This window comes from Molossus molossus, unplaced genomic scaffold (assembly GCF_014108415.1).
Source record: "Molossus molossus isolate mMolMol1 unplaced genomic scaffold, mMolMol1.p scaffold_m16_p_1, whole genome shotgun sequence".
Lineage (NCBI taxonomy): Eukaryota > Metazoa > Chordata > Mammalia > Chiroptera > Molossidae > Molossus > Molossus molossus.
This window is the reverse complement of record NW_023425344.1, coordinates 60324424-60349290: the sequence shown is the minus strand read 5'-3', so window position 1 is coordinate 60349290 and position 24867 is coordinate 60324424. Positions and strand designations below refer to the sequence as shown.

Here is a 24867-nt window from a genome sequence, read left to right as displayed (position 1 = left end):
CTTTCTGGCCCTGCCACTCATTATAACAAAGTGCTCTAGTGTTTGGGGGTCGACATTGGGTTAGATCTAAGGAGGACCCAAGTTAAAGAGTGTTCTTAGCACAGGTAGGGCAAATAATTTCATTTGATCTCAACCCCACTCACTACAGCGCCCTTCACCTTTAAGTCCTCTTTTTAAAATACAAGGGTTCACTACAAAAAATAAAAATGATTTCTTGGCATGTTTCTCCTGGTGCCAGCCATCTGGAAGTACTATTCTTGGTGACAGAAGCATATTATTTGTTCATGTTGGGCCAACTGTCACGGTCTTCCAGCATTCTGGGGAGTGTGAGGGTGAGGTAACGTTCCCTTCTATCTGTGGGAGAGAACAAAATAACTTTCTTTCTATCCTTATCCTTTTTCCTGGCTGATCTAATAGTCCAATTGACATGAGAGAGATTGACAGGAGAAAATATGAAGTCTGTTACGTACGTACATGTGAGAGCTTCAGAAGATGAGGGCCCTCCAAGGACACACTGAGCAGTCGAGGGTCATAAGCCACTCTGGACTAAGGAGAAGGGCTGAGGGGAGTGGTTTGGGACTTCAATTCACATGCATATAAAAAAGCGAATGTTTGGTAAATACATGTTTTTTGGGCCACCTTGAACAATGGGACACAGAGGGGACTTTGATCAAACGGGCTTGATAACATTCTTCCTTGTCTATCATACCTAGTTCATATTAAACTATAATTTGATTTTTTTTTGGCAGTTAGGGGGAAATTCAGAGGTTTTCCTCTGAGTCTTTTGGTTCTTAAATATAAGCAGCCTGAAATAATCAATATCCTGCTTCTTCTCGCAGGCCAGGCCTGAAAGTAAGTACGCAAAGCCACGCCTGGAGGTGTGGGAGGCTCAGGCTGGCCATCATGGTCGCCACCTACTGTTTCAGCCAGAGTGTGACGCCCCTGGTGGGGCTGTTGCTCTTGTCCTTCCGCAGCTCGGCCACTGGGCCACTGGTCAGATTGGGGAACGGGCAGAGCAGCTCTTTAGAAGTGGCCACGCAGACAACTGGCTGTTTTGGTGTGTACATCCGATTCTGGTTTAATGATCGACATGTTGGAAATACTCTTTCTGTTTATAGAAGTGTGAGAGGCTAGGCATTCCTGACAGTCACATTGTTCTGATGCTTGCAGATGACATGGCCTGCAACCCTGGGAATCCCAAACCAGCTACAGTATTTAGTCACAAGACTATGGAACTAGATGTATATGGAGAGGATGGGGAAGTAGATTATAGAAGTTACGAGGTAACCGTAGAGAATTTTTTGCAGGTATTAACTGGAAGGATCCCACCTAGTACTGCTCAGTCAAAACGCCTTATTTCTGATGATGGGAGCAATATTCTTTTTTTTTTTTTTTATGAATTTTTATTTATTTTTTTGTTACAGATATTTTACCTTTTTACCCCATTGGCACCCCCCACCCCACCCCACCTCCGCCCCGTCCCCAGCTTAGTTGTCCATGTCCATTGGTCATGCATACATGTATATAAGTTCCGTGGTTTATCTCTTCCCACCCCCCCCAATCCCCTCTTCTGAGGGATGTCAGTCTGTGCCCTACTTCCATGTGTCTGGGTCTACTGTATTCCTCAGACTGTTATGTTCATTATATTCCATATATAAGTGAGATCATGTGGTATTTGTCTTTTTCTGCTTGGCTTCTTTCACTTAGGATAATACTTTCCAGGTCCCTCCATGTCGTCTCAAAGGATAAGAGATCTTTCTTTCTTACCACTGCATAGTACTCCATTGTATATATGTACCACTGCTTTTTTATCCATTCGTCTAATGGTGGACACTTGGGCTGTTTCCAGATCTTAGCTATTGTAAATAGTGCTGCTATGAACATGGGGGTACATATATTCTTTCTGATTGGTGTTTCAGGCTTCTTAGGGTATATTCCCAGCAGTGGGATCACTGGGTCAAATGGAAGTTCAATTTTTAATTTTTTGAGGTAGCACCATATTGTTTTCCATAGCGGCTGCACCAGTCTGCATTCCCACCAGCAGTGTACTAGAGTCCCCTTTTCTCCACACCCTCGCCAACACTTGTTTGATGATTTGTTGATGGCGGCCATTCTGACAGGTGTGAGGTGATACCTCATTGTTGTTTTCATTTGCATCTCTCTGATGATTAGTGATGTTGAGCATTTCTTCATATGTCTTTTGGCCATTTGTATGTCCTGTTTGGAGAGGTGTCTATTCAGCTCCTCTGCCCATTTTTTAATTGGGTTCTTTGTCTTCCTTTTGTGGAGTTGTATGAGCACTCTATATATATTGGAAATTAACCCCTTATCTGATACATCATTGGCAATGATGTTCTCCCATACAGTGGGTTGCCTTTCCATTTTGATGATTGTTTCTTTTGCTGTGCAGAAGCTTTTTAGTTTGATGTAGTCCCATGTGTTCATTTTCTCCTTTATTTCTGTTGCCTTAGGTGATGTATCAGTGAAAATTCTGCTCCGTATGATGTCCGAAATTTTGTTGCCTACATTTTCTTCTAGAATTTTTATGGATTCACGGGTCACATTTAAGTCTTTTATCCATTTCGAGTTTATTTTTGTGTATGGTGTAAGTTGATGGTCTAGTTTCATTTTTTTGCATGTAGCTGTCCAATTTTCCCAACACCATTTATTAAAGAGGCTGTCTTTACTCCACTGTATGCTCTTGCCACCTTTGTCAAATATTAATTGAGCGTATTGCCTTGGGTCCATTTCTGGGTTTTCAGTTCTGTTCCACTGGTCTATATGCCTGTTCTTGTGCCAGTACCAGGCTGTTTTGGTTACAGTCGCTTTGTAGTATAACCTGATATCTGGTATTGTGATCCCACCTACTTTGTTCTTTTTTTTCAAGATTGCTGTGGCTATTCGGGGTCTTTTTTGGTTCCATATGAACTTTTGAAGTATTTGTTCTAGTTCTATGAAATATGTCGTTGGTATTTTGATGGGGATTGCATTGAATCTATAGATTGCTTTGGGTAGTATGGACATTTTAATGATGTTAATTCTTCCAATCCATGAACAGGGTATGTGCTTCCACTTTTTTATATCTTCCTCTATTTCCTTTTTCAATGACCTGTAGTTTTCTGCAAATAGGTCCTTTACTTCTTTGGTTAAGTTTATTCCTAGGTATCGTAATTTTTTTGGCGCGATGGTAAATGGGATTGTTTTTTCAGTTTTTCTTTCTGTGAGTTCATCATTGGTGTACAAGAATGCCATCGATTTCTTGACATTAATTTTGTATCCTGCTACTTTGCCAAATTCATTTATTAAGTCTAATAGATTTTTGATGGAGTCTTTAGGGTTTTCTATGTACAATATCATGTCATCTGCAAATAATGACAGTTTCACTTCCTCCTTTCCAATTTGGATCCCTTTTATTTTTTCTTCATGTCTGATTGCTGTGGCTAAGACTTCCAGTACAATTTAAATAAGAGTGGTGAAAGTGGACATCCCTGTCTTGTTCCTGTTCTTAATGGAAATGTTTTTAGTTTCTGTCCATTGAGTATGATGTTGGCTGTAGGTCTTTCATATATGGCCTTTATTATGTCGAGATATGATCCCTCTATTCCTACATTGCTGAGCATTTTTATCAGAAATGGATGCTGGATTTTGTTGAATGCCTTTTCAGCATCTATTGATATGATCATGTGGTTTTTATTCTTCATTTTGTTTATGTGGTGTATCATGTTTATTGATTTGCGAATATTGTACCAGCCTTGCATCCCTGGAATGAATCCCACTTGGTCATGGTGAATAATTTTTTTGATGTATTTCTGGATCCGATTTGCTAATATTTTGTTCAGGATTTTGGCGTCTATGTTCATCAGGGATATTGGCCTGTAGTTTTCTTTCTTCGTAGTGTCTTTTTCTGGTTTTGGAATTAGAATTATGCTGACTTCATAGAACGTGTTTGGAAGTCTTCCTTCTTGAATTTTTTGAAATAGTTTGAGGAGAATGGGTGTTAGTTCTTTTTTGAATGTTCGGTAACCCCCCCCCCCCCCGCCCCCCCGTGAAGCCATCTGGGCCTGGGCTTTTGTTTGCTGGGAGAGTCTTGATTACCTCTTCAATTTCCTTAGTTGTTATTGGTCTGTTCAAGTTTTCTATTTCTTCCGGGAATAGTTTTGGGAGACTGTGTGTTTCTAGAAATTTGTCCATTTCGCTTAGATTGTCGAATTTGTTGCCATATAGTTGTTCATAGTAGTTGTTGACGATCTTTTGTATTTCCGTGGTGTTGGTTGTTACTTCTCCTCTTTCATTTCTGATTTTGTGTATTTGGGTTCTCTCTCTTTGTTTCTTGGTGAGTCTAGCTAAGGGTCCATCAATCTTGTTTATCTTTTCGAAAAACCAGCTCTTTGTTTCATTGATCCTTTGAATTGTTTTTTTGGTCTCTATGTCATTTATTTCTGCTCTGATCTTTACTATTTCCGTCCTTCTACTTGCTCTGGGGTTTTCTTTTTGATTGCTTTCTAATTCTTTAAGTTGTGAGGTTAGACAGTCAATTAGAAATTTTTCTTGTTTTTTGAGGTAGGCCTGTAGTGCTATGAACTTCCCTCTCAGAACTGCTTTCGCTGCATCCCATAGATTTTGTGTTGTTGTGTGTTCATTTTCATTGGTTTCCAGGAAGTTTTTAATTTCTTCCTTGATCTCGTCGGTGACCCATTCATTGTTTAATAACATGCTATTTAGCCTCCATGTGTTGAAATGTCTTTGCATGTTCTTGTTGCAATTGATTTCTAGTTTCATGCCATTGTGATCTGAGAAGATGCTTGATATGATTTCAATCTTCTTGAATTTGTAGAGATTTAGTTCGTGTCCTATCATGTGGTCTATCTTTGAGAATATCCCATGTGCACTTGAGAAGAATGTGTATTCTGTAGTTTTGGGGTGTAATTCTCTGAAGATATCTATTAAATCCATTTGGTCTAGTGCTTCATTTAGAGTCTCTGTTTCCTTGCTAATTTTTTGCCTAGAGGATCTATCCAGTGCTGTCAATGGGGTATTGAAGTCCCCTGCTATGATTATTGTTGTCGATTTCTCCTTGGAAGTCCTCCAGAAGATTTTTAATATATTTTGGTGCTCCTATATTGGGTGCATATATGTTTATCAAGGTGATATCTTCCTGTTGGATAGATCCTTTCAATATTATATAGTGGCCTTCGTTGTCTCTAGTTATGGTCTTCATTTTGAAATGTATTTTATCAGATATGAGAATTGCTACCCCAGCTTTTTTTTGCTTTCCATTTGCTTGGAAAATTTTTTTCCATCCCTTCACTTTCAACCTATGTGAGTCTTTTGTTGAGAGGTGGGTCTCTTGTAAACAACATATAGATGAATCATGCTTTCTTATCCAATCAGCTACTCTGTGTCTCTTTATGGGAGCATTCAATCCATTTACGTTTAAGGTGATTATTGATATGTACTTATTTATTGCCATTTTTGTTTAGTGTGGTTCTATTTTTCTTCCCATTTCTACTGCTAATTACAGCAGTCCTTTTAACGTTTCTTGCAGTGCTGGTTTGGTGCTCATGTATTCCCTTAGCCTTTTTTTTGTCTGGGAAGCTCTTTATTTGATCTTCTATTTTGAATGATAGCCTTGCTGGGTAGAGTAGTCTTGGATTCAGATTCTTGTTTTTCATGACTTTGATTACTTCATGCCATTCTCTTCTGGCCTGTAGTGTTTCTTGTGAGAAGTCAGCTGAGAGCCTTATGGGGTTCCCTTTGTAGGTAACCTGTTGCTTATCTCTTGCTGCTTTTAGGATTCTCTCTTTGTCTTTAATTTGTGGCATTTTAATTACTATGTGTCTTGGTGTGGGCCTGTTTGGGTTCTTCTTACTTGGGACTCTCTGTGCTTCTTGAACTTGAATGCCTTCTTCCTTCACCAAATTAGGGAAGTTTTCTCTCACTATTTTTTTGAATATATTCTCTATCCCTTGCTCATTTTCTTCTTCTTCGGGGACTCCTATGATGCGAATATTATTACGTTTCCAGTTGTTCCTTAGTTTTCTTAAGCTGTCTTCCTGTTTTTTAATCGTTTTTTCCTTTTGTTTTTCTGATTGGTTGATTTTTTCTACCCTGTCTTCTAACTCACTGATCCGGTCCTCAGCTTCCTCTACTCTGCTTTTTAAACCTTCCAATGTGTTTTTCACTTCTGATATGTCATTTTTTATCTCTTCTTGTTGGTTTTTAATTTCCAATTGGCTTATTTTCAGTGTCTCTATATCCTTACTCATGCTGTTCAGCTTCCTCAAGATCATGGCTCTGAATTCTAGCTCTGTTAACATGCCTAATTGCTCCACATTGATCTCATCTTCGGTGGAGGTCTCTTGCTCTTTCATTTGGCTTCTGTTTCTGTGTTTCACCATTTTGGCTATCACTGTGGGCTTTGGAGCCTGTCAAGTTCTCCCTGTGGGTGTTGGTGTTCTGCTGTTTGTGGCTCCCTCTCCTGTGTTTAGATGAGTGAGGGAGGACCCACGTTGAACACCACTGTCAAGTCTTACTTTCCTGGTTAAAGTTGCCAGCCCAGGAAAGGTACTGTTATCCTCTAGCTTTTCGCCTGGAGGCTAGCAGTGGAGGTTACTTGATGAGTTTTGGGTTGTCAGTTGATTGAAAAACTCCCTCTGGTGGCTAGCCAAGGGGCTTTCACGAGGGTGGGGCAGATGCTGGTTGTTAGTGAGCCTCAATTAGCACTTCAATGGCCCACAGGGTGGGGTTGGATCTCTGAGGAAGGGGCTGCTGCCTCTCCTCAGAGCCCTGGGAAGGAGCAATGTGGCCACCGTCCTGGGTGGCAGCAACTCAGCCAAAGCTCTGAGCGCCCTCCAAACCCCGAGTGTCCCGACATAGTTCCAGTCCAGTCCGCCCTCCCTCTGCCGGAGCCCAAGGTGAGTGGCTGTGGCTGTTTCAGCCTCTGTCCCGGCTGCACTGTGGGGCCGCCTGGGAGTGTGACCCGAGGGCGCCGCTCCCAGCTAAGGCCACTGCCGAGCTGCCGACCGTGGGCTCCCAGCCCCCCTCTGGAGCCTTCTCAAGCCTACCAGGATCGAGTCAGTGTCCCTCGTTGTATGGTCCTCGCAAGCTGCTTTTCTGTTGGTTTTTCCTGTCGATTTGTCTGTGTTATAGTTGTAATTCCAGTTTGGTCCTGGGAGACGGTCTGTGTAGCTCCGTTTACTCCGCCGCCATTTTTCGGTCTTCTCAATATTCTTATCTATATGACAGGATATGGTGGAAACGGTTTCTTGAAATTTCAAGATTCTGAAGAAATTACCAACATGGAACTTGCAGAGGCTTTTGAACAAATGTGGCAGAAAAGACGCTACAATGAGCTACTGTCAAGGAGCATCCACGTATGAGCGATTTTATGCTCCTAACATAATGGCTTTAGCTAGTAGCCAAGTGGGAGAAGATTCACTCTCGCATCAACCTGATCTTGCAGTTGGAGTTCACCTTATGGATAGATTCACGTATTATGCCTTGGAATTTTTGGAAGAGATTAATCCAGCCAGCCAATCTAATATGAATGACCTTTTTCAGGTATGTCCAAAAAGCCTGTGTGTGTCTGCTCCTGGGCATCACACTGATCTTTTTCAGAAGGACCCTCAAAATGTCCTGATAACTGATTTCTTTGGAAGTGTACAGAAAGTGGAAATTACAACAGAGACTATTAGTTTGCACCCGGATTTAGGAATCACAGAAAGCAGCGATAGGGAAGACTGGATGGATGAGGAACTAACGGAAGCCCTGAAATATGCTGAACAACTTCCTGTAGCTCAGATAATACACCAGAGACCAAAGCTGAAAGATTGGCATCCTCCTGGGGGTTTTATTCTGGGATTGTGGGCACTCATTATCATGGTTTTCTTCAAAACTTACGGATTCAAGCATATGAAGTTCATTTTCTGGAAGTGATGACGTAAAAGGGGAGCGTGTGGAAGACTACAACCTGGGATAAAAATGTATGTCATATCTTTAAAAAAATACATTGCACTTGTGTGAATTGGCAAAAAGTATAAGGAAACTAATTTGGTGAACTATTGTTTTTTAACTTAAAGGAAAATAATTGTTAATGCAAGTGCTAAATGGCACTAAATATGTTTTCGTTTTTTTCTTTGGTTTGTTTTTTAAAAAGATGGGACAAAGAGATCAGAATATACTTATTGACTCATTTTGAAAATAAGAATTTCCCGTTAGAACCTTTTCATTTGGAAAAGAAACAAATGTGAAGACATTAAATTCTCACCATAACTTCTGATTGTATTTTTGTGTATGTTCTCCCAGTCTTTTCTTTTTTATTTTTATTTTTGTCTAAAATAGAGACTATATAAAACATTTTGTAACCTCACTTTTCATTTTACAGTATGTTATCAGCCCTTGGCCTCTCCTTGGATATTCCGCAAGAATACATTGGGAATGGCTGCCGTGTACCCGTTGCATGAATGTACTATAATTTCTTTAACAGTGTTCTGTTGTTGGACCACTTACCTTGTTCCCTAAACTTTCCTTTGGTTAATTCTTTTCTTTGTTTGTTTTATCCTCACCTGAGGACATTTTTCCATTTTTTGTTCAGATCGAGTGGGAGGGAGAGAGAGGAAGAGAGAGAGAGAGAGAAACATCGACGTGAAAGGGACACATCGAGTGGCTGCCACCTGCACAACCAACCAGGGCGGGGGACAAACTACAACCGAGGTACGCGCCCTTAGCGGGAACCAAACCCGGGTCTTCCTGGACTGCAGGCCGACACTCCAACCGCCGAACCAATCCGACCAGGGCTTTGGTTAATTCTTTAATGTGTGAATATTTTACTGTCAGTCACTGATGGAATTCTGTAGCTTTAATTATATGTAAATTTGAAAAATTAGCTTCTTAATCTATGGTACTGAGAGTCTTCAGGACCTTAGGTGTTGTCCGTTTATCTGGAAAACTGAAGACCTTTGGGAATTGCACATGCTGACTACCCCAGAGAAATAGGCCCTATCAGTTCATATTTCTGTGCGTTCATTCATCCTGTGATCCTCTAGAATCTACCACTTTGGCTTCAGTTTCCATATTTAAAGAGAAGTTGTTTCATTCTGTGTAAGATAAGGCTTGCCCACTGGCTGGATCTACAGTTCTGCTGAGACAGTCCCATAAAGTGGATGGACTGTATGGAAGATTCACACTTACAGCCCTGCCTTTACGTCTGACGGATGTAGCACTTAAGGCAGTATATAAGCCCCTTTTCCTGGTCTCTGACAAGATGCAAGAGCTCATTATCTCCATCACCTGCCAGCCACCTTCATACCGTCTAATAACTGAAAGTAGTATTCAGAGCATGCTTTGCTGTCAGCCCCAGATATGGTTTCTTCACAGATAAGAGGGGAGAAAACCCTGAAAGTTGCATATTTGTGTCCCATGGGATACCTTTTGGGATTTTATGTTTTATCCAAGAACTTAGGTGTAAATCTTTATTCATTGCAAGGTGTGTTGTGTAATTGTAGGTAACGTTGAGAAGACAACTCTTCTTCCGCAATAAAGCCTCCTAAAATTTAAAAAAAAAAAAAAGCCATGCGCTAGCGATCCAGTGTGAGCGAGATCGCGCCCTGCTCTGCCGGAGCCCTTCCGAGGTAAGCACATTAACCTAAATTACTCTCAAGGCAAAACTGGAACCTACTTGCTTCATTTCTTATTCAAAGAAGTGTCCTCACACCAAATCTAGAAGAAACGCTTAGTTTTCTGCAACACTAAAGTTGGTAGGAGAAGGTTATCAGACCTATTGCAGAAACTGATCAGAAGTTAAAGAAAACGTATAAAGCACATAGGATCTGAACACATGCCAAACACTGGGGTTCAAACACCTGTGGGTCTCAGAGGACTGCTGCTGCATGTGCCTTGGTCGAGGTCAGATTTACTTTCTAGCTGTTAAAAGTTTATTCCTCATGGCACACCTCTCTGTGTCTTAGTGAGATGACCAGGGGACCCAAAGCATTTGTCAGCTGGTGTCAGGTGGTTATTTATATGTGGGTCCCCTGCCACTGGGACAGGCTGCACGTCTCTCCGGGGTGATTCAGCCAGTCCATCTAGAGGTGGACGGCCACCTGTGTCACCCAGCCCAGGCTCAGTGATCTAAAGTGGCACCATTTTTATTTATCCCCTTCCTAACTCTTCTCTATAGTTCTCAGTCCTTAGCCCGGTTCTTCATCAGATGACAAGGCCATCTTGCCTGGTGTTTTTGATAATAGAATTTATTTATATCTTCTCTACTTCAAAAAAATTTTTGAGGTGGGTTTGTGACTCTCAAGGTACTTATAAAGATAGTTTCTACTAAAAGGAATAGGCAATAACCTTTCCTCCCCCAACCTGATTTTATTCCCCCTTGACCTTGACTCAGGAACAAGGCCACAGATTTTTATTTTGTTGTTAAATATAAAGGAAAATGCAGCAATGTCATTCTGGAATAACAAAACAAGGTGACAATGCTCAGTCATTAGGTAGAAACCTGAAACTAATGAAAAGTCCTTTTCAATAAGCTAGCAATGAACATAAAACATTTCAACAGAGTAGTCCCTATTCTTCCAGCAGTCTGAAATGCTTTGTTGTTTTGCATTCAGATGTTTATTCCAAGCGTTCCTTCCTTCGGACAGGGCTTCCGCTATTAAGAAAACCCTCTCCATTTTACATTTATGTAGTACTTAGTATAGAGTACAGTAAAGAAAATATTTACTTTTGTGTGTTTAGATTTTCCTTCAAATGAAGAAAACTGAATGGAATGCAGTATCCTATTTGGTTGAAATGAAAAATTATCTATTAACACTTAGAAAGAGGGTTACCAGCAAGCAAATCCCATCGCCACATTCTAGACATTTTAATTTGCTCACAAGAGATTTGAAAGAAGAAAAAACAAAGGAGAGAAAAAAATGCCACTCAGTAAATTGCTGAAAGAAAAATCCATATTTCACATCTGGTTATGTGAAAAAACACCCATTCTCCCTTGTGGCCCATTGAAACAAATAGTTGGGAACAGGACCTTGCCTTTGTACAAGGAAAATATATATTCCACACTCTGGGTAGAAGCTGAACATGATAAACAATGTGTCTGGCAAAGAAGTGGGACAGATTTGGCGACTTCAACGTGAAGAGAATGAATGCACGAGCCGTACCAGGCATCACGTGGGCTGGAGGAGGGTACCAGAGGAAAACTCCTCCAGCATCAGGGGCAAGACAGGCACACAGAGCTGGAGACGTGCCTTGGGGCTCTCTCTCAAAATGTTTATTGACACCTGTAATGATGGATGGATATGCTAACTCTATGACTATGCTTCTTGGTGAGCCCAGTACAGGCAGCTTTTCTCTGTGCGTTTGTCCCTAAATTTCTGAGAGTTTACATTCAGATATTAATGATTTATCACAAAATCTGTCAGCTCAATGGATTTAATTTTTAAAGATTTGCTAAATGATCCTGATTTAAGTCATCTACTTAAAATCCTATTCACAGCCTCAGTTTGACAAGTAGGATAGAACCACTGCATTCCCCGAATGGCTTCATTGGTCGTCTCCATAGAGAAGGCCAATAGGATGACTTTCCTTTTTATTGCTTCCACGTGATAGCAGCAGTGCTATCATGACACGTTCCAGCCAGGCAGACCAAGGATTGATTCTGTCTTGCAATGATACACAGTCCAATGAATTCAAGGGGCTATAGCTCTTCCATGTAAAATCAATGACACTTCAAACCCATACTTGTCTATATTATATTAGGAACATATTAAAATTATTTGTATATTACAATTTTTAGTAATTCTAGTAATTAATATTATTTATAACTTTATAAGAGTATATTAAAATTAAAGGAAGCAGTCATATTGGAATTACCAGTAATTTATTACTGATGTGTATAAAATATATTAATAGTATGTTATATATTGTATATTAATATGTTAGCAATAGATTAGCTTAGCCATTCACTCAGGAAATCATTTTTGAATACCTATTATTTGCCAGACACTCTTTTAGATCTATGAACAAAACCATTAACAAAGCAGATACAAATCCCTGTGAATTCAGAAAGTTACCTTCTATTGGGGAAAACAAAATAAATACTAACCATAATAATTAAGTAAATTAAATTGTTAAGTGCTATGAAAAATAACAAATAAGGCAAGCAGGAAGAGAAATCAGGAGTGATGGGGGGAATGGGGGTCAGGTTTCAGTTTTAAGGTAAACATCACTGGGAAGTTGAATTTTGAACAAAGGCTTGAGAGAGAAGAGGGAGTTGTCTGGGGAACTATAGATCCAGTTAGAAGGAATAGCCAGTGCAAATACTTTAAGGCAAAGAGCTACTTGGCATATTCAACCAATAGCAAGGAGGTGATTCTGGCTGGCAGAGGGAGCTGGGGGAGAGTGAGAGATAGGGGCAGGAGCCAGAAAACAAGGAGAGCAGGGTTGGGGAGCTGACATAGGACAGTATACAAATTGAGCTCTTATTGTGAGTGAAATTGGGAGCCAGGATCTAAGGTTTTAATCAGGGAAGTCACATGACCTGATTTACATTGTAAAAGAATGACTGTGGCTACTGGGAGTAGAGTAGGAGGGCAGGGTACAACCAGCTGGAAAACCAGTTAGGAGGCTTCAGTCATTCAGAGCAAGTTGAGGCCATGGGGCCTGGTGGTGATGGTGGTGTGGTGGTGAGTGCTATTCTGAAGTTACTGCCCACAGGATTTTCTCATGGACTTGATTATGTCAGACCCGGCAGGACTCCTGAGTGGCACTGTTTGGGGTCCACTCTTCTAGTGCAATTTGGCTTTGGGTATGTTTGTCTGTAGCACACACTAGATAAAACTATTTCTAATTGCATATTTGTTGTGCATGTTATTTCTTGTCAATGATCTTCCTTTGACACTTAGGGAAAAAAGAATATAAAATGATGTTTGTTCAATAGCTATACAAATCAGACTCTCTGCTGGGCAATTTAAATGCATATAATGAATTAAGTAACATTTACTGTATACTTAGTAAATGCCAGGCATTGTGTTGAACACTTTTAAGCAGATCATCTTGTTTAATCTTCTCAACAATAATGTGAAGCTACTATTACTATCCCTTCTTATAGATGAGGATATTGAGGCTTAATAAGAGGTCAATTACCTGCCAAAGATAAATTATCTGCCCATAAGCAATTGAGCAGGGAATCAAACCCAAATTTGTCTGGAGTTCGAAGTATTTTGCTTTCCATTTAATCCTCACTCCCAACTCCCCAAAAGTCTGTGAGGTAAGAATTATGGTCTCCATGTAATTTCCAGTCAATTTACTGTTATTTTCTATTGCTAGTATATATGTATGTGTAGTCTCTCTCCAACTGGTTTATTAGTTCCTTGCATATAAAAAAATTGAGTATATGCCGGAGCACCAACTATGATGCCTTGAGCATCGTTAGGGTTGAGTAAATGCAGGTTGATTGATTTTGTGCTGTGTTGTTTCATAACATCATCTTACACCATGTGCAGGGTCAGGTTCTGCTTCTTTGTGCTCCCCAGAGTACACATTGCATAGTGTGTGCTCCAGAAATGTTATTCACAGCATATGTTTGTTACTTAATCTATTTCTATCTTTGTGATGCTGCAATGACTCTTTCAGCTCTCACCCAGCTATTTCGTCTGCTATGACTCTTGTGAAAAGAAACAAACACTTTTTTTTTTTTCCTAGAACATTTTTATTGTACTCCCACTTGGGCAGATAAAAATGAATCTGACATCAGGGCTCAAACAACAGCAGTGTTCACATGGACTTATTTTTCCTATCTCGTGAGATCTGTAAATTCATAGTATTTTGAACTCCTTCAACAGGTCCTGTAGGGGAAATCAGAAAAACACAGATAGCAATTCTAACCAGGTCAAGGAATCATGAACAGGTACTACTGGTTGATATAAAGAGTCAAGCCTATCTGCCAGTCTAGAGGTCAGACGCTCAGGTTGGGCTCCTGAAGAATATAGGAGATCTTATAAAAGAATAGATGTCAGGTGCACAATAGCTGCTTGCCTTTCATTCAATAATCTGGTCTTATACCATGTTGGAAATCATTATGTCTGAAAAACAAACAAGTGAACAATAACTGCAAGAAGACACTAAAAATAGCATTCATCCGTTACTTAATGAAACATTCTTCCCTATCCTACCTTAAAAATATTGGTTTTCTTCTTCCATTATAGGGTCTCTTTAGTCAATACAGGCTACCATAACAAAATGCCATAGACTGAGTCACTTAAACAATAGAAAGTCTAACATTTTTAGAGGTTGAAAGTCCAAAATTAAGGTGCTGGCAGATTCGGCTCCTGCTGAGGACTGTCTTCCTGGCTTGCAGATGTCTTCTTGCTGTTTCTTCATATGGCAGAGAGAGAGAAATCTGTTCTCTCTTCCTTTTTAAATAAGAACACTAATCTCATGAGATCGGGGCCCTATTGACATGACCTCATTTAACATGAATTATTTCAGTAAAGTTCCTGGCCACAAATCTGTGGCATTAGGGGTTAGAGCTTCCACATATGACTTTTGGGGAGATATAATTCAGTTCACAGTAGGGTCTACCTTTATGATTTATCCTAAGACTAGAATTTTTATGGAATAGGTAATGAATTTAGTGGAATACAAATTTTCTTTATCTATAGAATAGCACTCTCATTAGTGATTATTTAGGAGTGATATATTTCTGGAATAGCTGAGTGCTATATTATTTCTATTTTAGATGAAATGAACAACAGCATCAACAGTGAAAGCAGATGTTTAAATTCAGCCATGAGGTCCTGACTGCTACTATTATTAGTGTGTCATCAAAGAAACTCATTAACAACGTAGAAGATCCATAAAATGATGAAACAAATCTATTCTATTATTTTTAGGATACAGATAATCTTTTTCAGGTATAGTAATTTCCTTCATTGAGTACAGATCATATAATAATAATAATGATAACAACAATAATAATAATGATAATACTCTAGGCTTGTTTTTTTAACCTGCAAAATGGTTTATTCAAGACCAGCAGACAAATTGCAATTTGAGACAAATGAACTATGGTAAATCATAGGCAAGTCAGAAGAGCAGAGGGGTTTGATTTTATAGGGGAAAAGGGGGAAGTTGGGAGGGGCTGTTTAAAAGAGTGGTAATGCCTTCTCATTGGCTGAATGTGGCCGTTTGTCATTGGCTGGCCTGTAATCAGGAGTCCAAACCTGAAGGCAACCAGCTGAAGAAGTTCAGGTGAGGTGTTTTGCTGGGCAAGGAGACACTCTTTCTCCTGCTGCGATAAGTCTCCCAGTTTTGGGGTCTGGGTGGCAGTGCATGAGAGCTTCCCCTTGAAGGCTTCCTGACTCCATTTTAAATGTTTCTGCTATTTATTCTTAACACTTTTTATTGCTGAACAGTATTCCATTTATAAATGTACATACAAAAACCATATTATTAAAAACCCCCATATACTTTGTTGTATAATTGAGTCAATATAAAATCATGTGATTAAATCAGCAATGTGAAGAGAGAAAAGAGCATCATTGATCCCTCTTTACACACGCTCACTTACTAAAGCTTCAGATATGACCTCACCGAATCTTCTTCTGCATGACTTCCTAAACAACAGAGTGGTTTGGGTCAGTTTAGGGAAATAGCTGGCCAGTACAATAACAGAAAATATGAGAGAAAAAAATAAGAAAATACAATAGGAGAGAAAACTAGATTTTTGACCAAATACATGTATTCATGACTGTACTGTTTATTATTCTACTTGAGCTGAGTATACAAACTGTGACTTTAAACACATTTGAATATGGGCTGCTGAATTCAGACCCCTTTGATGGGATTCTGAAAGAAGAAGGAACTTTAGAGAACTTTCAGTTCAACCCCTCTTTGATGGCTGAAGTAATTGCTGCAGGGGTAGGTAGGAAGGTAAGAAAGCCTGCACCCAGAAGAACCTGGGCTAATTAGGGGCCAATCTTTTTTTAGTTTTTTAAATCCTCATCCAAGGATAATTTTCTATTTATCTTCAGATTGAGTGGGAGGAAGGGAGAAAGAGAGAGAGAGAGAGAGAGAGAGACATCAACGTGGGAGGGATACATCGACTGGTTGTTTCCTGCACGACCCTGACCAGGGCCGGGGACAAACCGCAACCCAGGTACATGCCCTTGACCAGAATCGAACCCACGACTCATTGGTCCATGGGCCGATGCTCTACTGCTCGGCCAAACCGGCTAGGGCAGGGGCCAGTCTTTATAACACATCAAGCTTCTCATCAACATCACCCTATTCTAGGTTTAGATTATTTCCAAAATAGATCTCCATGTCCTTTCTCTATCCAATGAAACATTTCCTAAAACAATAAAACCTGAAATATTTCTTGATGAAAGGAATTTGAAATCAATGAAGCATTTTTAGAAAAGTATGGGAACTTTTCCTTGATTTCCTAAGAAATGTGTGGGCATGGTGTCTGTAAATTACTAAATTATTTTTTCCCCCCTTATAAACATATAGTTATTTTAATAGCTCACACAAAAAGCATAACTTTATTTATCAGGTTAAAGCCACAAAGTACATTGAAAGCAAACATTTGGCGGTCATGGAAGGGAAGCCGGCACCGCCGAGGCCGAGGGGCGCACACATCTCTGAACACTGAGTTTTAAAAACGTTATGATTTTCAGGAGGTTTAAAGAATTTTCCAGAAAGTGTCTTAAGTTTTTGTTTACTAGCTCCATTCCTCTATCTCAACTATTTTGCTTTACATTTCTTTTTTTTTTTTTTATCCTCACCCGAGGACATTTTTCCATATTTTGTTCAGATAGAGTGGGAGGGAGAGAGAGAGAGAGAAACATCGACGTGGAAGGGACACAGCGAGTGGCTGCCACCCGCACGACCCAACCAGGGCTGGGGACAAACTGCAACCGAAGTACATGCCCTTAGCGGAAACCAAACCCGGGTCTCTCTGGACCGCAGGCCGACACTCTAACCTCTGAGCCAAATCGGCCAGGGCTGCTTTACATTTCTTTCTGGAATTTGTGAAACCCCCCTTCCTGTTCTCACTAGCCCAGAGAATCTAGGACTCCTCCTAAGCCAGTTTGGTGACCAGTGCAGGTGAGAACACCCTGCGTGCCGGTGCATGCATCGTCAGTGGAGAATTGGTGAATTGTCACCATTTTTTGGGGGAGGCTACAAAAACATAGAGTCTATCTACATATCATATTTTAAAAACACATTGCAATCATTTTTTTATTTCTAAGTGGCATGTGATGTGAAACAGCTGAGATGTTTCAGAAATGAGGCAGATATATTGGAAAACACATGTATGCGAAAGCCCTACATTTGTACTGGGCTTGATAAATAACATGAGACCTTCGGAGAGTCTGCACATTTCCAATGCGTGATACGCCGAGAGTGCTGTCATATTTATGTGGCTGTACGGTCAAACTTAAGCATGAGAAATAGCTTGGTTTTCTCATGCATCGTGGGCAGAGTCAGATCATTGTGTTGCTGAGTTAAATTAAGATATGGTAGATTTTGCTTGTTAGTTCATTTTGTTCACTAGATTCCACATATGAGTGAAATCATATGGTACTTGTCTTTCTCTGACTGGCTTATTTCACTTAGCATAATGCTCTTCAGGTCCAACCACGCTGTAGAAAAGGGTAAGATTTCCTTCTTCTTCTTTTTCTTTTTTTTAATTTATTTTTTTATAGCTGAATAGTATTCCATTGTGTAAATATACCATGGCTTTTTTATCCACTCATCTACTGATGGGCACTTGGGCTGCTTCCAATTCTTGGCTATTGTAAATAATGCTGCAATGACCATAGAGGAGCATGTATTCTTTGAAATTAGTGTTTTGGGTTTTTTTGGATAAATTCCTGGAAGTGGAGCTGAGTTCGTAGATACAGACAACAGTATGGTGATTGCTGGGCAGGGGTGGGAGGTGGGGGAGGGAATAGGGGGATAAATTGTAGCATATGGAGACTTGACTTGGGGTGGTGAACATAAAATACCATGTATAGATGATGTGTTGTAGAATTCTGCACCTGATGCCTATATGATTTTTGTTAACCAGTGTCACCTCAGTAAATTCAATAAAAATAAAAAAATATGGCATATTATATATATAAACTGTAAGTGTAAATATAAATCCATATATAAATATGTAAGTTGACCTATGAACAATTCAGAGCGCTAGATTCTGTGAGTGCTACAAAGACAAATAAGAGTGCACTGGGGGTGTAAGACAGGCAAATATTTAAACAAGGTGATTAGAAAATGATCAGGGATATGACAAGAGATCCGCAGACTTTAGACTTCAGGGAAGAAAGTCCTAGAATAGGTAAAGAGAACAACTTCTAGAAGTCTTGGATTTCAGACCCAGGTCATATGGTTTAAATCCCTTCTCCATCTCTTACTAACTGTGTGATCTGGGAAAATTACTGAACTTCTCTGTGTCATTATTTCTTCATCTGTAAAATAGAGCTGATGCTAGTACATCCCTCCTTCATGGCTTGTTGTGAGGACTGAGTATGTAAAATAGCCAGAAACATGGAAGGAACATCGCTAAGGGTAAGCTGGGCCTATATACAGGTGATGGGGAGAATTTAGGGTGGAGAGGGGCAAAGAAAGTACTTCTCTTGCTATTCCATACACAATATATTTTCTAGCTTTAAAGTCTATAGAAAAATAGAGTTGAAAATACAGGTATTCCCTGATTTTCTAAAGTTCACTTTATACCATTTTGCTTTTACGAAAGACCTACATTTAGTATCTGTTTTTGCCAGCTGAAAGAAATCTGAAAAGGATTTTCACTTTTATGAAAAAAAAGCAAAAATGGTGTTCAGCATTTATTTGGTACGATCCTTAATAAAAGCAGCTCTCACCCTGAGCAGTGAGTGGCACCCACAAGCCCCTTGCCAGGGAAGTACACTCGGTAAGAAACCCTGAGACTGAACTGTGTCTGTGAGCATCTGTGCTCTATCTCGACTTATTTTGCATATCTGTTAGCAAGATGTGCCCTAAGGTATCAGAAAAGCCTGAGACCTCAAAATAGTGTTACGTTTAGCATAACACTGGACATAATTAAGCAAATGAAATTAAAACACTGAACTTGCCGGTGTCTACCATTGTGCTATCTAACCGCAGAGAGAAAGAATCTTGAACGCTGCCGAAATTACAGACACACCTTGTTTTATTGCACTTCACTGTGTTGTGCTTCAGAGATGTTGTGTTTTTATAACTTGAAGACAAGACCCTCCAGCAGCAGAAAGATTAGAATTGGCTTTGTTACAGTGGCCTCTAACCCAACTCATAGTATCTCCGAGGTATACCTGTACTATTGGTTCTGCTAGAAGCAATGGGTCTCTTCTGGTCGGCATCCGGTAATGGATACATGGAAAGTCTATTGCTGGAAAGGACTGGTGAATGTACAAAGCATGATGTCCTGTTATCTTAAAAATGTATGAGGCTAGCCAGGCCGGTGTGGCTCAGTGGTTGACTGTCGACCCATGCACCAAGATGTCGCCAGTTTAATTCCTGGTCAGGGCACATGCCCAGGTTGTGGGTCCAATCCCCAGTGGGGGGCATGCAGGAGGCGGCCAATGGTTGTTCTCTCTCATCGATGTCTCTATCTCTCTCTTCCTCTCCCTTCCTCTTTTCCTAAAATCAATAAAGAAAAAAAAATTTTTTTTTAATGTATGAGGCTAACAGTGTTATATTTCAAGCCTTTCACACCAGCTATATCATCCAGAGTGGACAATAGACCTTGACCTTAGACATGGAAACTGACAGACACATAAGAAGGTGTAGAATTTAGTGACCTGTCTGCCTTGATGACTCAGATGATGATGAGAGGTTAATAGATCATCTTCCTCTCTCTCCTGCATCCCAGTCTCCTGTACCTTCCACCACCCCAGCCACCAGCTGCTCAGCCTACCACGTCAACACTACCACCTCTCAGCTTCCAGTGTGTTCTCGCCTTCCCGATTCCGGGAAGTGAAACTGCACTGTACATACATGATTTCTACTTCATACAGGCTGTATATTTATCTTATCATTCCTACTTTTACTATATGTTAGTGTTCTTCTAGTTTTATGTGTAATGTGGTATGAGTTGGTATGTTTTGTATTGGGGAAGTCAGAAGTTTTACACATTGGACTTAGCAAAGGCTGATCACCTGATGTTTAATAACAAGAAAGTGATTAAAGTCGATATGAAAAGGAAATGCCTGTGCATTCTTAGGTGGTTCAAATACTTTTCCTCTTTGATTAATTACCAAGTAGTTTATGCAACCAACTGAATTGAATAGCCCATCGAAGACACGGTAATGGTTAAGTTCCTCCATATGATATCTAATTGCTTCCCAGCATCTTAACAGAGTCCAGAGGGGTAGGAAAGGAGTGTGGAGGGGACTGACCAGACCTACGCAGAAGTTTACTACTGAAGTCTGCCTGAAAGGGCAGGTAGACAGGTGAGCCTCAGGCTATTTAGAAAAAGGCACTCAGTGATTCAGAAGGACTAGGGCAGTGGTTCTCACCCTTCCTAATGCCGCGACCCTTTAATACAGTTCCTCATGTTGTGGTGACCCCCAACCATAAAATTATTTTCGTTGCTACTTCCTAACTGTAATTTTGCTACTGTTATGAATTGCCATCGGAAATATGTGTTTTCCAATGACCTTGGGCGACCCCTGTGAAAGGGTCGTTTGACCCACTGGTTGCGGACCTCTAGACTAGAGGCATTAGGGGAAGAACCCATGCATAAATGAAGGTGAAAGAACAAGCCATCAGGAAAAACAGAAATTGACTTCGTAGTACACAAGCTACTGTCTCTATGTACCCACGCCTGACTTCTGTGAGCACCAGTGATTATTTTCCTGAAGGCTCTCTGACTGCCGTCGGAAGCTGGAACCTAAGGCGAGTTATTTCCCTTAGCCAATCACTGATGGGGGTTGGTGGAAAAAATGCCCAGCTCCCTGGAGGGGAGTGAGTGCCCCACCCTGATTCCAGAGCTCCCAGTGGGAATGAGCTCCAGTTGTTTACAGTGGCCACAGGCTTCATCATGTCTCTCTTCACTGGCTTCCCGCTCCTCCTTGTGTCTCTTCTCTGTATCATCTCCCGACTAAACGATTTACACGCGATTCTTGTCTCAGTGTGGGCTTCAAGGGACACCCGATCTAAGACAACTCAACACAGCAAAGTATTGGAGAAGAAGAAGAAACCTTTTGTCAAAAGGCAGAAAATGGCAATGCCCCAAATTCTCCTTCTTTCTCTCCACAGAGTCCGCCTGTGAATTCAGATGGGAGCAGATTGATACCTAACAATTCTTTTGAGCTACAATTGGCCTTTAATTGTCTCTATTTGGAACAAAAGGACTGATGGTCTCTGAGGTGTCATTCAGCATTCTCCATTCTATGTCTAGTTGGCCGAGGTCTGCTTCAGGCTGCGGGCCCTGCCCCCAGCTGGAGTCTCAGATCTTTCCTCTCAGCTCTGAGAGACCTGCTATCTGGCCGGCAGGGCTTAATCTCCCTGTTCAAGGCTGAGGTTGGCTGCGCTTCCTCACAGGCCTGGATGTTGTTTCCCTGAGGCACCTGCCCCCTGGTCCTGAGCAGGGGGTAATGACATTGTTTGGAAGGTACAGATGGCTCATGTGACAATGGCTGAGCACATCATTTTATTGGGTATAGGCATTGTCACAGGGCAAAGAGAATTGTGACCTGGTTCACTATTAGACAAGTGATTTCATGCAATCCAACAATTTTGTCTTTCTTTAATCAGAAAAGTTTTCCTTTTTTGGAATGATGGGTGGGTGGAGTAGGGTAGGATGAGCTCTTCTCCCTCCTTTACCCTTAAATCATCAGACTCTCCCTATTGTATCCCTCATCTCACTCCCCTGGGGCAACTTTCCAGACAGCTGCACATCTGAGACAGGTCTTTCCCTTCGAGTCCCAGGCAAGGCCTTCTCCTAGCCATGCATGGTGGTCAGGGTTCAGGGTGCTACCAGGAGATGAGCAGATAGCCAAAGACACACAGGGCCTCTGAGGGGCGCATTGAGGTCCCATAATCAGAAGGAAGAAAGTGGCCAGACTGCGGCTCTGAAGGAAGGGGCTGGAGAAATAAGGGTGTGAGCTTACAGGGCAGCAAGTGAGGTGGGACCTGAGCAAGAGAATATAGAGAAGTGAGAGAAGTCATTTCAAAGCCTTGAGTCTGTAAGGGGTCCTCATGATAACATCTTTGTTTCCTGCCTGGGCGCTAAATAACTTCAGACATAGTAGAGAAATAAAAGAGAACAAAATACCACTTTTATTTCTCATAGGATTAGATGAACACCTTTCTTGCCATATAAGAATCTGCCTCCATGCTGGAGAGCTGGTGCAGAGATGATACAGGGATACAGAGGCTGCAGGTGCCTGGCTCCACGTGTGTGTGAGTGAGCGACCCTGTGGTTGATTCCACTCTCTGACATTATCTGGTTGCAGCCAGGCAAGAGTCTCTGGCTCTCAGGGACAGAACCACTTAGCCTCGCCCTTTTCACATTCTTAACCCACAGAAACCATAAGCAATGTTCAATGATTGTTGTTGCTTTGACCCACTAATTTTTTCTTTGTGTAATTTATTACACAATAATAGATAAGTGGACCCCTACTTTCTAATTTGGAAAAACAGTCTGTTAACATCATTAATGGAATAGCACCTGTTACAAGTACCATTAGCAAGCCCTGTGTGTGTGTGTGTTTAGATATTCTCCAATTTAGTGCATCTTTTTTAAAAAAAAAGTTTATTGATTTTAGAGAGTCAGGAAGGGAGAGGGAGAAAGATAGAAACATCAATGAGAGAGAACATTGATTGGCCGCCTCCTGCATGCCCCCATCTGGAGATCAGGCCCACAACCTGGGCACATATCCTGACCAGAAATCGAACTGATGACCTCTTGGGGCATGGGTCGATGCTCAACCACTGTGCCATACCAGCTGGGCCAAGTTAGTGCATCTTTCTGAAATACCACTGTTATGTAATTTGTAGGGCAGCTTACAAATAGCATCTACTAAGGGCCTGAAATTTTGCATTTGTAACCAGGTCCCAAAGAGATGCTGAAGCTGCTGACCAAGGACCACATTTTCAGCAGCAAGGTGCTAAATTATATTGTTTCTCATACCAACCGGCCTAGATTTTCACCAATAGATTGTGGTCATATTGCTCTTGGGATAATGAATTCTTGCTGCTCATTGGACTGCACTACAGGATTTATTATTGGATCAGAACCTCTCTGCAACCAAGTGCTGACCCTACACCAGTGGGCTTTTCAGTCCTTGCTTCCTCCAGGTCTATCTGTCCTGTTGCCACAACCCTTATACTAGGCTGAATTTTAAGAAATGACTTTCCAGTGTGGCATGGCTTTGAATTATTGCCATTATGTTCTTTTGTCTTTGCAGACCGGATATCTTTAATATAAATAAAAGAGGTTTACAGTTATGAGAGTTTTATAGGTCTTTTGGTAATTCTTAGAAATCTCCATCAGATAAAAGCTTTTAGGAACCTGTAATGAAGTTTACATTAATCCTTGTTAGAGGGAAAAGATTTATGATACCTTCCTATCCATTCTTTTTTCTTGTTTTGACTTAGATTTTTATTTTTGGTTTCCTTCAAGCTAATATCTAAGTAATTATATATTCCTGTTCCAGCTGCCAGGAAGATGGTGGAGGGCAGCTTGGCAGGGATTTAAAAGTCGGTAGTGCAGCTGTCTGTGGAGCACACCTGTGCCCCCCCCACCCTTCTTTCTCCAGGGGCTCGATCTCTCTCTCTCTCTCTCTCTCTCTCTCTCTCTCTCTCTCTCTCTCTCTCTCTCTTCTCACCCTGCAGCAGCGTGACCGAACCTCACATGAACCTCTCCTCCCTCATTTCTCTCTCAAGGCACATATCTCTCCTCCTCTCTCCCTCTCCTAAACGCCAAGGGCCCTTCTTTGGTTGTAACTTGTTTCCTGCACCCATTTCTTCTTCTACCGCTCACTTCTTCTACCTCTGTGACTTCCTAAATAAATGTACTCTTATAATTGGAGTCTTGGTTATGAATTCTTCTTGTAGCCAGAACTAAAGAACTGAGGTTGCGGAACCAAGTTAAAATAAAAATAAAATTACAATATGGTAGCAATTTAATGCTTAAAGAATGCCTCCCCTCTGCACCCATGTTTGGCAATGGACTATAATAAAAAAAAGCAGGCTAAGCAGGTTTTCAGGATGCCAGGCAGGGCTCTAGCTATTCACTCAAATGCATAAAACCCTCCAAACCCTAATTCATCTCTCTGTCAGCCCAGCACAGGTGATGTTGCAAACCTCACAATTTTAGCAGCTCTGATACGCAATCAGAGGGACATTTCTTCAAATGTTCCACAGGTTGATGAGTTCTATTATTCTGTAGAGGATACAACAAAAGGAAGGAAAGGTTACTAACCAAAGTTTGGGAAATACCAGAATAAAGAGCTGAACAGAATTTTTTACTGGGAGGTCAATGTCAATGTACAAGATGAGTCTTCGAGTGTGAGTTAGCTACTGTATGCATTCCCTAAATATTTTTTAATAAGAAACCCTTTTTCTTTTTCTTCTTTTGGTTTGAGTGAGAAAAACATGTGGCTTGGGGCAATTCTTTCAAATACACAGCTTCCATCGGCCATGAGAACGTCTCAGTTCCTTGCTTCGGGGCCTTTGCCAGAGAACGGCACACGGCAGGGCAGCTCGTTGGCTCCATGAGTGACCCACGCAGGCGAAAACAAGCAGGAAGCTGCACTGCCTTTTATGCCGTTTCCAATTTTCTGCAATTATAAAATAGACTGCAGTTCACATCCTCACAAGTCAAGGTATTTTGGA

The 24867-nt window shown here is 40.9% G+C and overlaps 1 pseudogene; it reads left to right on the top strand.

The window, feature by feature from the left end:
• The first annotated feature begins 903 nt into the window (after positions 1-903).
• Positions 904-7935, top strand: LOC118627316 (annotated as a pseudogene).
• Positions 7936-24867: the final 16932 nt, after the last annotated feature.